Consider the following 16,194-nt stretch of genomic DNA (forward strand, 5'->3'; position numbering starts at 1 on the left):
AAGTAAGTTTTCATGTTTTAAAAAATCAAGGTTAAGAAATGAGGTACACCCTGAGAGGACTATGTGCTCCATTCTCTTTCCCAGGTGAATTCTTCTTTTCTTTTCCCTTTCCACATCAAGCACATTTAGCACTTCATCTCTGCACCAACACCAATGCTAATTGTGGTTAGGCTTATACCAATGTTTGAAAGAGGGGAGGCAGGAGAAATTCACAGGAAAGATAAGTATGTGGGCCTACTGACCCATGGCTCAGGAAATGGAAAATCAGCCCTGAGCCTGCCCTGGAGTAATAGGGAAGTGGGAAAGGAGAGCCAACAGGGAAAGGATAAAGCACATTAAACACCCTGGCTTCCAGGTATTCCCAGCTCAGTTACTTCTGCTTATGTTCTGCAGCTGAAGGACTACCAAACACCCACACTCAGCAACAATAAATTCTTTTTGAGTTGCTCAACAATATAACACAAAATCAGTTCTTGAAATTTCAGGTATGTGAAATTCTTCTGAGATAACGTATCTCTGACCTCAACAATTGCTGAGGTATACAGGGAAAGAGTTGTTCCCTCGGGTAACTTCTTACTGTTTTAAGTGCATTTTTGCTTCATTTTTATGATGTGCTTTACTTGCAGCTTTTGCCGACCGAGCAGATCCAGTCATCTGCAGCATGAGGAGGTAATAATAAATCTTAAGTGCAAGGGGAACAGATATAAAATCTAAAATGAGTCTTTCTCTTTTACATTTTGGCTACACATGCCACACAAATGTCACACACACACACACACTTCCCTCAACAATGGCATATTTCAACATACCCTCTTATTTTAAAAGTATTTTTGTCCCTTCAGTTGCCCCTTATTTAATGTTAGAGATCCTGTGAAGCCTTAACCATCTATGTGCTTCTATTTACAGAGCAAGGGTGTGTAGCTAATCAAAGTGCACTTAATCAAAAATTATTTGTAAGAATCCCAGCAACCAGAAAGTTCTAGGCAGCTCATTGCAAATCCCATTCAGACACTGGAATCTACCATACATCTTCCACTGTGAAGACAGATGCAAAGAATTCACTGAGCTTCACAGTCTCCTTAGTCTCCTTCAGGACACTTTCGACTCCCTTGTCATTCAAAGGTCCAACCACCTCTCTGCTCTTAATGTATTTAAATAATCTATTCTCCTTTTTGCAACATGCGCCTCTGCTTGCATTACTTTTGCCAAAGTCTGTATTCCCTTTTGTTCTCATTTGGAGTCTTGGAGAAGACTTTCATTTTCTAAAAAAGGCCTTCTTGACTCTAATGCAGAGCTTTCCAACCTGTGTGTCATGACACGTTAGTGTATCGACTGTCATGTGTAGGTGTGCTGCACGAACACTCCCCATGCGCCTCCTGGGGCTGGAAAGGGGTTGGTTTAAGTACATCACCGAAATGAAAAGTGTGGAAACCTCTGTGCTAGATGCTGGTGTGCAGGCCCTGGCCATACCCCTAGCTGATCTGCATTAGTCTGAAGGGGGGTCTAAGCATGAGGGATGCCAATGAAGTGTTAACTGGGGGGCAAGATGCACTGGCATCTGAAGGAGAGCCAGCTGGCACATTCTCAACAGCCCCTTCACACAATCACTGCCCACAGGTACTGCACAAGGTTTTATGGTGCTATCCTAGATGTGTTTACTCTGAAGCATTTCCCCCTACTGTAGTGGTGCTTTACTTCCCACAACTATTCCCAGGTGCGTAGTCATTCTGCATTTCCTGCAAGCCTGTTTTAATGGCTGTGGGTATTCTTTCTGGAACGACCCCCTCCCCCCAAAAAATAATCCTGAGAATTTCATTCTTAGCTCCCACCTACAACCTAAGGCGGACTCCTAATAGTCCAGAAAACTAGGAAAGGGAGGAGTTGTCTCAGTGTCAGGCCTGATTTTGCCTGCCATATCCCGTCCAGCATTCTATTTCTTGGTCATGTTGGAGTAGGACAAAGTGTTGCAAACTGATTCTGAAAGACAGATAGCGTGTTGGAAAGTATTCTGAGAGTTAATGGTAATTTTATTCTGATATTGTGATTTCTAGTTTTTAAGCCTTTAATACAGAATTTTGCTAGATTTGAAAAAAAATCCTCTTTTTTGAAATGAGTATTCTTTTCTTACTTCCTTCACCTAATTACTAACTTTTGTGGGATCATTGGGAGTGGTAAAGACATTCTTGCTCTTCAGGTGAACAATCAAACACTGCTCCCTGCTGACTGACGTGTGTGCATTTGTGAATGTGATTGGAGTTGCTTTGCCACTGAATTTACACATGAGTAAAGGGACACTATTTTAGCACTTCACAAGCTGTCTTTTTTTAAAGCTTGCAATGCATTATTCCATTAAAGACAAGTAGACATAGCCTTCCCTGAAGTTTTAATTTTGTTTCAATTCACTGGAGGGTGGGGAATTCTGTCTACAAAATACATTGCAAAGTAAGTCACAGAAGGTATAGTACCTCTGAAACTATTTTTATAAGAGGAAACATGAGATAATGAATTATTTAATTTTACCCTGCATTTCAGAAAAGATGATGGAATTAAATATATGCACATATATATTGCCTTTGAACATGCTTTAAAGATCCATATAGACTAAATACGCATCTGTGGTAAGACCCTTACCGTAAGGGACAATATATGAAACATTAATAATGATGTAAATATTCATAGAACACCCAGAGTTGTTCAGCATAATGGGGACAAAGCAGGGAAAATTTTCTGAGTGCTGTTGTATTTTCCGCATAAGTTGCAACTCTTTGGGGAGAGAGGAAATAATGGCTAAAGGCAAGATGATAGGCATAAGTTTGCAGAAGTTTCAGAAAAGTCCATTTCAAGATTCTGTTTAAATTTAGATGGAGTGGTTGAATTATTATTTTAAAAAATGTTTTTAAAAAAAGGTTAAAACACATTGGCCACTCTTCAGATTATGTATCCTGGTGGTAAGTTTACAACAAAATTATACAAAAAAGTATATTCTACACAAATGGTTTAATTACTTGTGAGCCAATGTCAGAAGTCTTAACCTTAAAGAATTATGAATTGTTCTAGGACTAGTTGTCAAAGAAGCAAATAGTTCCAGACATTGAGATCTTGTGGTAAAGTCATCTTGGAAAAAAGCAGGCAAATATGTTTTGAAATGTAAAGTTGGCAGGAAAATCTGACACAGCCATATTTGTCTTCAAATGAGGAAACTTTCCCAAAATTGAGGGGATTGGTAAAAAGGAAGTTGAAAGGCAAAATCAAGACAATCAAATTTCTCCAAATTGCTTGGGAGTTGTTTAAAACGACTACATTAGAAACTCAGCTAGCATGTATACATGTGGCAACTATTTTGCATGGGGGTCTCTTCCAGTGGAGAGCACATAAGCCTGACTCATTCCGACCCCATTCTGCTCTCTTCTGGGTCCAAAAGGACCCACGCTTTGGTGTCGCACATCAGTTGGATGCATGCAAAATGGTCACTGCCTGTAATGCAGATCAAGAAAGATACCACCAGGGCCAAGAGGTTGTCTGCATGGTTAATGAATGGAGTCAAGTATTAGAGCAGAGCTTTCCAATTTTTCATGTCGATGACACACTTTTTAGACATGCATCATTTTGTGATGCAGTAATTCAGTTTTACTAGTAAACCAGAAGTTAAACTAACACCTTTGCAGCCCCAGGAGGACACCTGCACACTGCAGCCGACACACTAACATGTCATGACACAGAGTTTGGAAAGCTCTGATCTAGCATATGGACTAGCAGGAGCTCCCAATAGTTATGGGATCCGTAACCAAAGGTACCAAACATCTGAAGAGCACTAAGGCATATCTATTTATGGTTTATCAGGTGATTTATAGAAGAAGAAGAAGAAAAAGAGGAAGAAGAAGTTGTTATTTATACCCCGCCCATCTGCCTTGGTATCCCCAGCCACTTTGGGTGGCTCCCAACAGAATTAAAGCACAATAAAACATCAAACATTAAAAACTTCCCTAAACAGGGCTGCCTTCAGATGGCTTCTAAATGTCAGATAGTTGTTTACTTCCTTGACATCTGATGGGAGGGCGTTCCACAGGGCACCACTACCAAGAAGGCCCTCTGCCTGGTTCCCTGTAACCTCACTTCTCTCAGGGAGGGGACCGCCAGAAGGCCCTCGGAGCTGGACCTCAGTATCCAGGCTGAACGATTGAGGTGGAGATGCTCCTTCAGGTATACTGGGCTGAGGCCATTTAGGGCTTTAAAGGTCAACACCGGCACTTTGAATTGTGCTCGGAAACGTACTGGGAGCCAATGTAGGTCTTTCAGGATTGGTGTAATATAGTCCCAGTGGCCACTCCCAGTCACCCGTCTATCTGCTGCATTCTGGATTAGCTACAGTTTCCTTCAAAGGTAGCCCCACGTAGAGCGCATTGCAGTAGTCCAAGATGGAGGTAACTAGAGCATGCACCACTCTGGCGAGACAGTCTGTAGGCAGGTAGGGTCTCAGCCTGTGTAGCAGATGGAACTGGTAGACAGGTGCCCTGGACACAGAATTGACCTGTGCCTCCATGGACAACTGTGAGTCCAAAATGACTCCTAGGCTTACCCTTTTCAGGACCAGGGAGTCTTCCACACCTGCCCATCCCCTGCCCCCCCAAAACAGTACTTCTGTCTTGTCAGGATTCAACCTCAATCTGTTAGCCGCCATCCATCCTCCAGGCACTCACACAGGACCTTCACCGCCTTCACTGGTTCTGATTTGAAAGAGAGTTAGAGCTGGGTATCATCTGGACACCCAGTCCAAACCCCCTGATGATCTCTCCCAGCGGCTTCATATAGATATTAAAAAGCATGGGGGGGAGGATGGAACCCTGAGGCACCCCACAAGTGAGAGTCCAGGGGTCTGAACACTCATCCCCCAACAATAAATAAACAAACAAACATATTTCTTGTTTCATTTATCAATTCATCATTTTTTCAGGGATCTCAGAGTGGCTTGGCACATTCACTGATATTTGGCTCCTATTCCCTAAAGCTCACCATTCCAAGACTCACTTGCACCGTTTGGGTTCCGAAAAATGGATGATTTACCGGTATTTCCAGGTTTTTGGCATTCGGAAGCCGAAACATTTGAAAACGGAGCCGTTTGAGAACCAAGGTTTGACTGTATTCCTTCAAAAGCCAAGTAACTACAGCTTCAGGTTTCAGAGTCCAGCTAACCCAGAAATAGTACCTTGGGTTAAGAACTTTGCTTCAGGATGAGAACAAAAATTGTGCGGCGCAGCGGCAGCAGGAGGCCTCATTAGCTAAAGTGGTACCTCAGGTTAAGAACAGTTTCAGGTTAAGAACACACCTCCAGAACGAATTAAGTTCTTAACCCGAGGTACCACTGTATTCTGTTACTTTAAGCTCCAAATAGTTAGATAGATTGGGATAGATTAGGAATGGGTCTCAGCCTCATGTAGCCACACACATCTGTTGGGTTGAGTTAACCTAATACAGTATTTGTATTCCACTTTTCAAACAACAAACGTTGAGCTCAAAGCAGCTCACAACAATTGCAAGAGCATTAGAAGACAACAAAATGTTGTAAGCACTATACAGTGGTACCTCAGGTTACATACGCTTCAGGTTACATACTCTGATAACCCAGAAATAGTGCTTCAGGTTAAGAACTTTGCTTCAGGATGAGAACAGAAATTGTACTCCGGCGGCGTGGCAGCAGCGGGAGGCCCCATTAGCTAAAGTGGTGCTTCAGGTTAAGAACAGTTTCAGGTTAAGAACAGACCTCCAGAACGAATTAAGTTCTTAACCCGAGGTCCCACTGTAATATAAAACAAAGTAGCATATAAAGCAGGCAACAACAACAAATTCATGAAAACCATTAATGCAATTCAATAAAGCCGTAGTAACTCATACTATATTGCCAGGATACTTCCTAATCACATGAAACCTTATTCCAGAACAACGAAACTTGGATCATCTACTGCAGTGTTTTTCAACCGCTGTTCCGCGGCACACTAGTGTGCCGCGAGACGTTGCCTGGTGTGCCGTGGGAGGGAGGCGGGCGAGTCGGGTGGCGAGAGGCGGGGCGGCGGCGGCGAGGAGAGGCCGCCCAGCGCGGGGCTCTCGCCATCTGCCTGCCTGGCTGCCTGCGTGGCGCTGACGTCACGGGGCTGTAACGTGCCCCACATAGGCACACGCGGGGCGGCGAGCGAGCTCCCTCCCACATCCCATCGCCGCTCTGCCGCACGCTAACTCGCTTCGGCCGGCCTACTGGGCTGTCACAGGCGGAAGGCCTGCGCATGCGCGAGGTTTTCGCGCCTTCGGGATTCCCTTCACGCCTTCCTCCTCCCGGGGCCTTGAGAGCGCGGGAAGCGGCAGCGCGAGACCGGCGTTGAGCCTGGCAGGTATTGTGCGGTGCTGGTGCAAATATGGTAAATATCCTTTGCTTCATTCTTGTCACATCACTCCTCGTTCTGACTCAGTCTCTTATGATCCTCAGTGCAATGGCAAAGGTACCTAGTAAATAGTAAGAGTGGAAAGAATTGTTCTATTGGAAAAAGTGACCATTTTAAGTTTTAGAATGACAAGCTTCAAGATTTGTATTTATTTATTTATTCTGACATTTTTATACCTCAGTTTTTATTATCTTCTTAATAACAAAATATATAAAATAAAATGCAGAGAAATAAAAATCTCTCTCTCTCTCTCTCTCTCACACACACACACACACACACACACACACTGCACAGGAGTGGGACCAGGAGGAGGGACCCCTCCATAAATCTTAGCTGCCAGCCTGGCACATAGCAGGAGGGGTGCTCCAACAGGTATCTGAGTACCAAAAACACGCACAATCATTTCTGTTAAAAACAAAACCAGACAATGTAAAATACTTTCTTTGTGTTTATTTGATTCCTATTAAAGAGAATTACTTTATATATAGTCAATATAGGCACAGAGTTAATTTTTTAAACATTTTCTAATGGTGGTGTGCCTCGAGATTTTTTTCATGAAACAAGTGTGCCTTTGCCCAAAAAAGGTTGGGAAACACTGATCTACTGGTTATCAAATGCATTGCTTTTCAGTAAAGTGATGGGTGCAAGCCTCCGACACACTCCATGCGACTCTAGGACTTCCCTTCCTTTGGAAATAAGTGAACAGCTGAACCAGGAGATTTCATCATTACTGGACCCTGGACCCTCTAACCTGGGGAGAGAAGAATCACTTTTCCAACAGTGCCATGGGGGGGGGGGGAATTGTGTGAGTATCTGGCACCCCCAGCAACAAAGAAGGAGGAAGAGATGGGTCAAGGGCTGCTCCCAATCTCTCCCCCTCATCTCTCCCCAGATACAACTTGAGGTTTGAGGAGTAACAAAAGTTCACTTGACTGTTGAAAAATTTCACATTTGATTAAATATAGTGTGTGTGTGTGAGCTCCTGAAGAGGAAAGTAAAAATAAACTTATATTGAATCTACACACACGCCACCGCCCCCCCAAAGCCATGAAGAAAAAGCATCGCTGAGAAAAACTCGAGCCAAGGATTTAAAAATGAAAAGCCTATTTAATGAAAAGAAAAAACAAATGGCATTTAAAACTTAATAGCTCTGAGGCCTAATAACAAATGTCAGCTTCCTTTTTTAACTTTTATTTTTTAATAATCACAGGCTGTGTTATGTGAAGAGGGAGCCATTTTTAATGAAATGGGTGCTACTTATGTCAGCTCAACTCTCCAGAGAGAGTATTGGTTGTGCTAATGGAAAATGAAAATACATATGCCTGGGAGCCAAACAATAAACACAATAAAAATCAATGCGGGAAAGAAAAACTCTGGCACTTAATACTGTCAGTGTCTTTGTTGTTCATCATCCTTCAGTGAAAAGTGTTCCTTTTGGTTATAAATTCCTCATCTGACACTTAAGACCACATACTCCAAACACTTTTGCTTATTTATTCAGGCTGAGTTCATATTAACTTGTCCAACGAAAAAGCTAAAATTGGATGAAAGAACTAGCCACTGCTTCATTGCTGTTGATGGAGATTTGGATTCAGATGAATCCTGACCTGAGCTGGGCTGCCTTGCCTGAGGCAAAGTGATACCCTGACAAAGCTGCATGCAGAAAACAGGGACTCTTCAGCTGCTCTGTGGCACCTCAGGGATCCTGGCATCCCAAAATCACTGCAGATCTGCACTTAAAGCAAATGATGTCCCCATGCTTCTCATAAATGGGGGGAGGGGAGAGAGATGGAACAACCCTGAAAAGCTTAAACTTAAGATCATGCTATGATCAGATAGGGAGATTCTTCTCAACAGTCAAGGCTAGTTAAAATAAGAGGAGATTAATTTACCGACACTCTCAATTTTGCAAGAGAGAAATTGAGCTCTTTCTCGTTCTTCTCGTCTCCCTATCCTGGCAGAAGGAAGGTGTCAGGACAGGGAGATGAGAAGAACCAGAAAGAGCTCCATTTTGACTGACAGCCTGTAATCGGAGGGAACGCCTTGACCCAGGAATCAAATCCCTTTTAATTCTCTGTCACCTCAAAAAATCAACTTTTAAAAGTCCCAAGGTCAATTTTTCTGCAAACTGGCAGGTTTCTTACCCAGGAAAACCTCTCTCATGTCTACAATTTTCAAACCAAATGCCCAGAAAACACTATGGGCGGTTGCGATTCCTGTTTTACCCTCTTCAGAGCTGTAGTGTCTGCCCCCAAATAAAAAAAGTTACAGGCATTTCCATTTTAAAGAAAATAAACATTAAATTATTAATGTGCCCTGTACATATCCCCCTATATCTATTTGCCTACAACTTAGGGGGCCTTTTTCACTCTTGTGGGGCTACTCTGCCTACAGTTTCGGCCAAAAAAGGTAGAAATGATACGGAGGGGACAGATGAGAGCAAAAAATTAAAACAAAATTATTGCTTCTAATTTCTTCTTCATCAGAGTAGCAAACAGCCTAATAACCAAATATTGTACTGTCCAGAAAAAAATTCCCAACCTTTTTGTTATAAACAAATAAATCTGTAATTCTGCAAGAGATCAGCTAAACTGCTAACTGCAATCTTGCAGATGCACAGATGAATCATTTAATCCAATTATCTCACTTTCTCTCAAAAATCTAGCTATTTCAGCATTTAAAAAGTGATTTAAATGCCTAATTTGGCACCAAATGCTAGTATAATAAAAACAAATATAGGAACCTGAAACATTTCCATTTTCTCAGATACCCACTGCAGATATAATGGTCATGAATTCCAGATTTAAATCAGGATTTTCTTATACTAAATGGGACAGCTATGGATTACAAAGAATCAGAATTGCTCAATACAATATGTGAGTCGTCCTAAGAAATAATGCCAAAGCAGCAAGGTATTTCCCTCATATACAAGGTGAAGAAGTTTCAAGTAGAATTATGATCATAATGCATTAAGATGTGTAAATCAAATATAATCCTGTTAATTTTGTGTCTCCATGGATCAGAGCACCTCCATTACTAAGTGGGCTCTGGTATGCAGCTGCTGTCTGACTACCCTGACTACTTCAGACACTACAAATTATCCCAAATATTTTTCTGTCTTCGAAGATCAGCAGACCACTTGTTCAATACAAGGTGGACAAGGCTGGCCAATGCCAGTCTGAGCTATTTCCCCCCACTCTCTGTGAGAGCATCTCACATGTAATAGCCTTTAACAGGATACCTGTCTCCATCAGCCTGGTGTCTCTCCCTTCCAGAACCATTTTTACAAACTAAAACACTGTTGCGCACCACCCATTCTCTGAGTGGTACGAGATTCCAGGGGTTCCAGGTGCTTTCCCAGGGTTCGTGTTTCCTTTGGAATGAGGAAGAGCAGAGACTGTGGTATCTTCAGGATAGATGGCTTATTTACACATATTTACCACCAGAGCCTACGATGGAGGGCTTCATAGCATGGTTTTCTAGCACAGATCCACTTCCTTTGTTTCCTTAATGGCCCGTTACCTCACCAGGAAGGTAGCCTGGCTATTCCAGGAATTGGATGGACCGCTGACCTGACCCACCAAGCTTGTCTTATGGTCTTATGAAGAGAAATCCCTGTGCATTAATAAGTTATTTATTAGTATTAGCTTTATAATATTTATATCCCACTTCAAGGTGGTTCAAAAAATTAAAATGAACATGAATAAAACACAGAAAGCTAAGAACATATAAGAGATAATAGTTCAAAACTATTACAAAACATTATAAAAACAAATATTTTAAAATACAGATAGATTCCTTTAGGCATGCTGGAACTCTGCCTTGTTTGAAGGAGGCGCTGGCCTTTCTAATGAGCCAGGAAGGGCAGGGACATGTGACAGCTCTCACATTTCCAGAGCCAAGGTGGTTCCTCTGCCTGCCAGTGGCTCCCCAGTCCCAGGCAGACTTCCTCCCAACACTTGATCCTTGTTAGCTGGAAATGCCACAGATTCAGCCAGGCACCTTTCGCATGCAAGGCGAAAGCAGCCATGTCAAGCAGCCATGGTCCCTACCCGTTCCTGCGCATGCAAATCTCTTTGAGCCAGATATTTTGCAGGTCATGATTAAGTAATCTTTATCATGATGTATAGGATGCAGGTGGCGCTGTGGTCTAAACCACTGAGCCTCTTGGGCTTGCCGATCATAAGGTCGGCAGTTCGAATCCATGCGACAGGTGAGCTCCTGTTGTTCTGTCCCTGCTCCTGCCCACCTAGCAGTTTGAAAGCACGCCAGTGCAAGTAGATAAATAGGTACTGCTGTGGTGGGAAGGTAAACACCGTTTCCGTGCGCTGCTCTGCGTTCGGTGTTCCGCTGCGCCAGAAGCGGCTTAGTCATGCTGGTCACATGACCCGGAAAAACTGTCTGCAGACAAACACCGGCTCCCTCGGCCTGTAAAGCGAGATGAGCGCTGCAACCCCAGAGTCATTTGGAACTGGACTTAACTGTCAGGGGTCCTTTACCTTTACCTTTTATCATGATGTATAGCCAGGATCCAAAGAGTTATACATCTAGTTCCACATGGACAAAAGCTTTAAGGGCTTATGTTTCTCAGGAATCAAACTCTTAATGCCAGACGGCAAACAATTCTCTGAAACTGGACTTGTGCTATGTCATGGAAGCTCAAAAGCCCAGGTACTTGTGTATGTCTTAACTCAGCTCGTTGGGTCCTGCTGCCTATGTCAGCTATTCTGGTGCCATAGGTTAGGATAAAAAACAACAACAGTGGTCTTTTGACTGGAAAGAAGAAACTGTGAGTGTATGTGATGATGCATGAGAAAAGAGATGCATGCAGCTGAACATTAGTTATAAAGATTATAGCAAGAAATAACAGTTGCACAAGTGCTTCCAAAGCAAAGCTTCCACTCCCACAGGCAACTTCTTGTTTCCAGCAATCTAGGAGGAGCTGAAGATGTCTTTTGAAGACAGCACTTCCAGTGACTTTAAAACAATCTCCCATAGGGGGTGATTTTCCTCCAACATCCTTTGTTTACTGTCTCTGTTGCTTCTAGCTAGCTCCTTGATAGTTGCCAGAGAAGATGATAGCAGCTCTAGCACACGCTAATGGAGAACCAAAAAACAGCATTATCTGCTTCCTGGCACAGTTTCCAACTCATCATGATTCCTATGTTTTTGTTGAAAAATATTATGTTATTTACAGTTCTCTGAGAAATAAAGTTTGGGAATGAACGAAAACAGCACCACACAGGGAGGCACTTTTCAGTTCCCACAATAACCTTAGGTTTCTTGTACGTGAAATATAAAGGCTGTGACTGAAATGCTCCAATATGCAGGTGTGCATGGTTTAAGAGTGGAGCTTCCTTTTTCTATTCTGCAAGGTGAAGGAATCGCTCTTGCCATAAAATTAAAGTCTCCATGAATTCATGGGCAGCAAAATGGCAAATGCAATTCAATGTACACAAGTGTAAAGTGATGCATGTTGGAGCAAAATAAGTAAATTTCATGTGTGCCCTCATGGAGTCTGAACTAGAGGTGATGGACCAGAAGCAGGACCTTGAGGTCATAGCAGATAGCTGGATGCAGATGTCAACCCAGCAGGCAGCAGCTGCAAAAAAGGCAAAATCCATGGCAGGGATCATAGAATTGGAAGGGAGCCTGAGGATCATCTAGTCCAACCCCTGAATTGCAGGAATATTCAGCTGTGCCATGCAGGGATGGAACCTTCAACCTTGGCATTATCAGCACCATGCTCTAGCCAACTTCATGAGAAAACAGTTTTAAAATAAAACTGCCAATATCATAATGCCATTATACAAATCTATAGTGCAAACACATTCAGAGTACTGTGTGCAGTTCTGGTAGAGTTGGGAAAAGTTCAGAAAAGGGCCACCAAAACGATCCCGGGGTGGAGCGACTTCCCTGTGAGGAAAGGCTGCAGCGTTGGGCACTTCTTCATTTAGAGAAAAGGCAAGTAAGGGATGACATGATAGAAGTCTATAAAATTTTGAATGGAATGGAGGAAGTGACTACAGAAAAGTTTTCTCCTCTCTAGAGGGGGGAATACTAGAACTTGTGGACACCCCATGAGGCAGAATGTTGGGAGATTGAGGGCAGATCAAAGAAAGGCGTTCTTCACGCAGCACCTAGATAAACTATGGCCTTTGCTCTCTAAGGAGGCCGTGAGGGCCACCGGCTTGGCTGGCTTTAAAAGAGGACCGGGCAAATTCATGGAGGAGAAAAGGGCCCTCAACGGCTATGTGCCACAAGGCCTCTGCTCTGCCTCAACGGCTGGAGGCAGCAATATTTCTGAAAACCAGCTGCTGGAGAAACCACGGGACAGCTCCAAATTCCCAGACTTTAAGTGAGGACCACAGAAAGAGTCCAAAGTTAACAAAAGTGACCACTTCTTTCCATGTGAAAGGAACAATAATGAATGATGCCCTTCACTAGGTTTTTGAAAATTCAAAGTCAGAAGCTGATTAAGACAACAATTCTAACCTAATTTATCTGGAAGTAAGCCCAATGAATTCAGTGGGACTTACTTCTGAGTAGACAGGGTTAGGATTACAGCCTTGATGCCTATTAGTTATCTTTAGCAACAAGCAAGCAAAAGGTGAAAGGCATTCCCAGCAAAAGCCCCTGCAACCAACTGGCGGAAATCCACATGGTGGTTCTTTTTCAACAGATTCCACTGCTATCCCTACTTCACAAAATGGCAGCAGCTGGCAGAAAAGGGTGGGATAGAAATGCAATCAATCACCAATTGGTGATTACTTTCTACTGGTCTTTATCTTTAGAAATTGCTAATTTTTGGGGCCATGGAGTTTTCCTTGCAGCAAGGAGTTGCATAGCTCAGCTTTCCTCAAGCCAAGTATTTTTCTGGAAATACTGTGATTCAGCCTCCCCATTTTAAGTAGAATTTGCTGATCCAAAGACTGCAAGTGGAGCTTTTTTCTTTTGCATTTCTGTCTTCCCACCCACACAGCTCTCAAAGTATTAGTATCCATTTCCTGTAATTTCTTCTCCTATTCTCTTATCATGCTCAACTGCCCAAACTGCCAGTTTCTTTCATTTCTCCTCCCCGGTCCTTTTATATTCCCTGCTTCCTCCTCTAACAGTTTTCCTCTATTATCCCCTTCCCCTCTATTCCCAATTTATTGGTAGTGATGATAATAAATATTAACCTTCTATCTTTCTTTCCAATTTCCTTCAAAGCTTCCTTCAGAGGAAGAGCACCTTCCCTCCTTCCTTCCACTTCCAAACTTTCCCATCTCCTGCCCACCTTGATACAGCAGCCAGTGAGCTGCTGGTGTTGACACTGGTCCAACCAAAGGGCTGTGGCATGGCCAGGGGGCAGGGCAGGCAAGTGAGGGTGCACCAGGGAGACGATGCCACTGAGGCCCACCTAAAAGTGTTTGGAAAACGTAAGTCTTAAAGGGACTCAAAATGTCATGATTACTGCACTCAGACCTAATTCAAAATTAATGCTCATATCTTCTAATGCACTGCATTTTGCTTTTCTATCAAAAATGCCTTTGCTTTTATAAAAGATGCTGCTTTTATAAACAACCTAGTAGTGTGACCGTATTTACTTAGCTCATCTGTATCCTTCATTCAAAGAGAATGAAATCCATTATTTCTAAGTGGTGAAGATGAATCCTATGTGGGGTTTTTTGAATACCCATTAAAACAGACTTTATCAAATTTAAATCCAAAATCTTATCTTAATACTTCACTGACCTGGAATTCACCTATCTATCAGATCTGAAGTCTACACTGTCTAGAACCAGGGACCTCAGAGAAATGTAGCCACCCAAAGTCACTGTATAACCCCAAGCTCTAATGTGATGGGGGGGGGCTTATCTTTAGCAACTTTTCTATTGAGGAAAACCTACTGCAGAAGAATTTTGTATATAGAGGAGATTGGTTAATTGGTTTTTACGGTTGTTCCTCCTTGCTTACTGGCAAAGGGTTAAACTCTTTGGTTTGCTTTATTGTCTTGATTTGCTGCTTGTGCTTGGGGGATAAGAGACCAGGATGTGGAAGGATCTAGAGCTGAGCCAGATGAAGGCTGAGAAGCTGCCAGCAGCAGTGCAGTGGAAGGTTAACTACATATGCCAGGTAGGGCTAGGCTGTACCTGGTTTTCAACACTGAGATATATCAGCAACTAAATACCACAATATGCTGAATGTCAATAAACTGGAGTATCGCTCAGCCCTAATGCCGGCCCCCATCTATTGGCCTATCTCACCTTGGAGGTGATGTAACATCCCTCACACCATCTCAAAAACGGCTTCTGAAACAGGTTGAGGTATTCAGATATCAGGCCAGTCAGCATGTCGCCTCTAAGCGTCTAAGGCAGCAGTTCTCAACCTGTGGGTCCCCAGATGTTGTTGGACTACAACTCCCATCACTGCTAGCTAGCAAGGCCAGAGCTCAGGGATGATGGGAGTTGTGTCCAACAACATCTGGGGACCCACAGATTGAGAACTGCTGGTCTAAGGCAATGTTTTTCAAACTTGGCTCCTCGGCTGTTGCTGGACTACTACAACTCCCACCATCCCTAGGTAGCAGGACCAGTGATGAGGGATGATGGGAGTTGTAGTGGGAGCCAAGAACAGCTGGAACCCTAGTTTAAGAAATACTGGTCTAAGGTATATAAATCTCCCTGAAGGTTTTGACCTTTGGCGTTGGCCCTCCCTGCCAGGGAGGGTGCTGCATACTCCGATATTGTTCCCTGGAGTTCTTGATAACTGAATGAGGAAGCATTTTATCCTGCTTATGCTATATTATTCCACTGCTTTCTATTCTGAATTAAGCCTGCTACTTAAGAAAAATCTTTGGAAAAATTATTTTTTTATTAGCACTTTTAGAGCAACAATATAACATACTCCTTTAATTTGTCTGTATAAACAGTCTCTTTGAGGCTTTAATTTTCTTTTTAAAAGATCCCTTAGAAAGAACAATCCTTAAATTGGAACTTTTCCCGAACCTTCTCGCTCATTAACATACACAGATCCACATATTCACTGAGAAGGAACCACTTTTCATTGTCTTCTTTTGCATTGTCGCAGTGCCAGAGAGAGTGAAAATAAAGGCAACTTTAAAGCAAAACACTGAGAAGGGAGTCAGGGGTCAGAGCAAATGAAAACATTCCAGTTTAGCACCCAATAAGCATTCCTTGGTTGACCGCAAGTGAGAGATACAGCTTTATCTCAATGTTTTGTGGTCATTTAGAAGGGTGTTGCATGTGGCCAACGGAAGGATATTTTCAATTCTGCTACAAACAATAAGCGGATAATCCAGACCACCCGCTGCACGTAGCAATGAGCATGTCTAGTGTAGCGTGAGCAGGAGTCGCTGGAGGAAGTGGTCATTGGTAGGAACTTCCACATGTGTGGTGATGCTTCTCAAAGGGGGGGAAAAGGTGTGCCGAGGCTCTGGAACACCTCCATGTCTTGATTCTGCCTGCCTAAGAGATGATCATATCCATACTTTGCATGAAGGTCACAGGGCAGCCCTGGACCAGCCACTATATCTGAGCCCAATCCGTCTTGGGGGGGAGTGCTGTAGGGTGGGACACCCTAGAGGAAGGGTAGGATGAAAATTTAATTAAGTGGAGAATTCCACATATCCCACAGCAAAGATTCTAGAGGTGCAAAATTGGAAATAAATCCAAATATGAATGAACTGGATATTACAGGAGAAAAACGACTCAGAGCTTCTTGGCTTACTTCAAAAAAGCCTGACAAACTTTCTTTGAGA

The 16,194-nt window shown here is 43.0% G+C and overlaps 1 protein-coding gene across 9 annotated transcripts in view; it reads right to left on the minus strand.

Moving 5' to 3' along the window:
* The window catches only part of TPK1 (thiamin pyrophosphokinase 1), a 253,147-nt gene that overhangs the window by 213,083 nt on the left and 23,870 nt on the right, over positions 1-16,194 (minus strand). The window lies entirely within an intron of this gene.

Source organism: Podarcis liolepis, assembly GCF_965112155.1.
Source record: "Podarcis liolepis genome assembly, chromosome: 12".
NCBI lineage: Eukaryota > Metazoa > Chordata > Lepidosauria > Squamata > Lacertidae > Podarcis > Podarcis liolepis.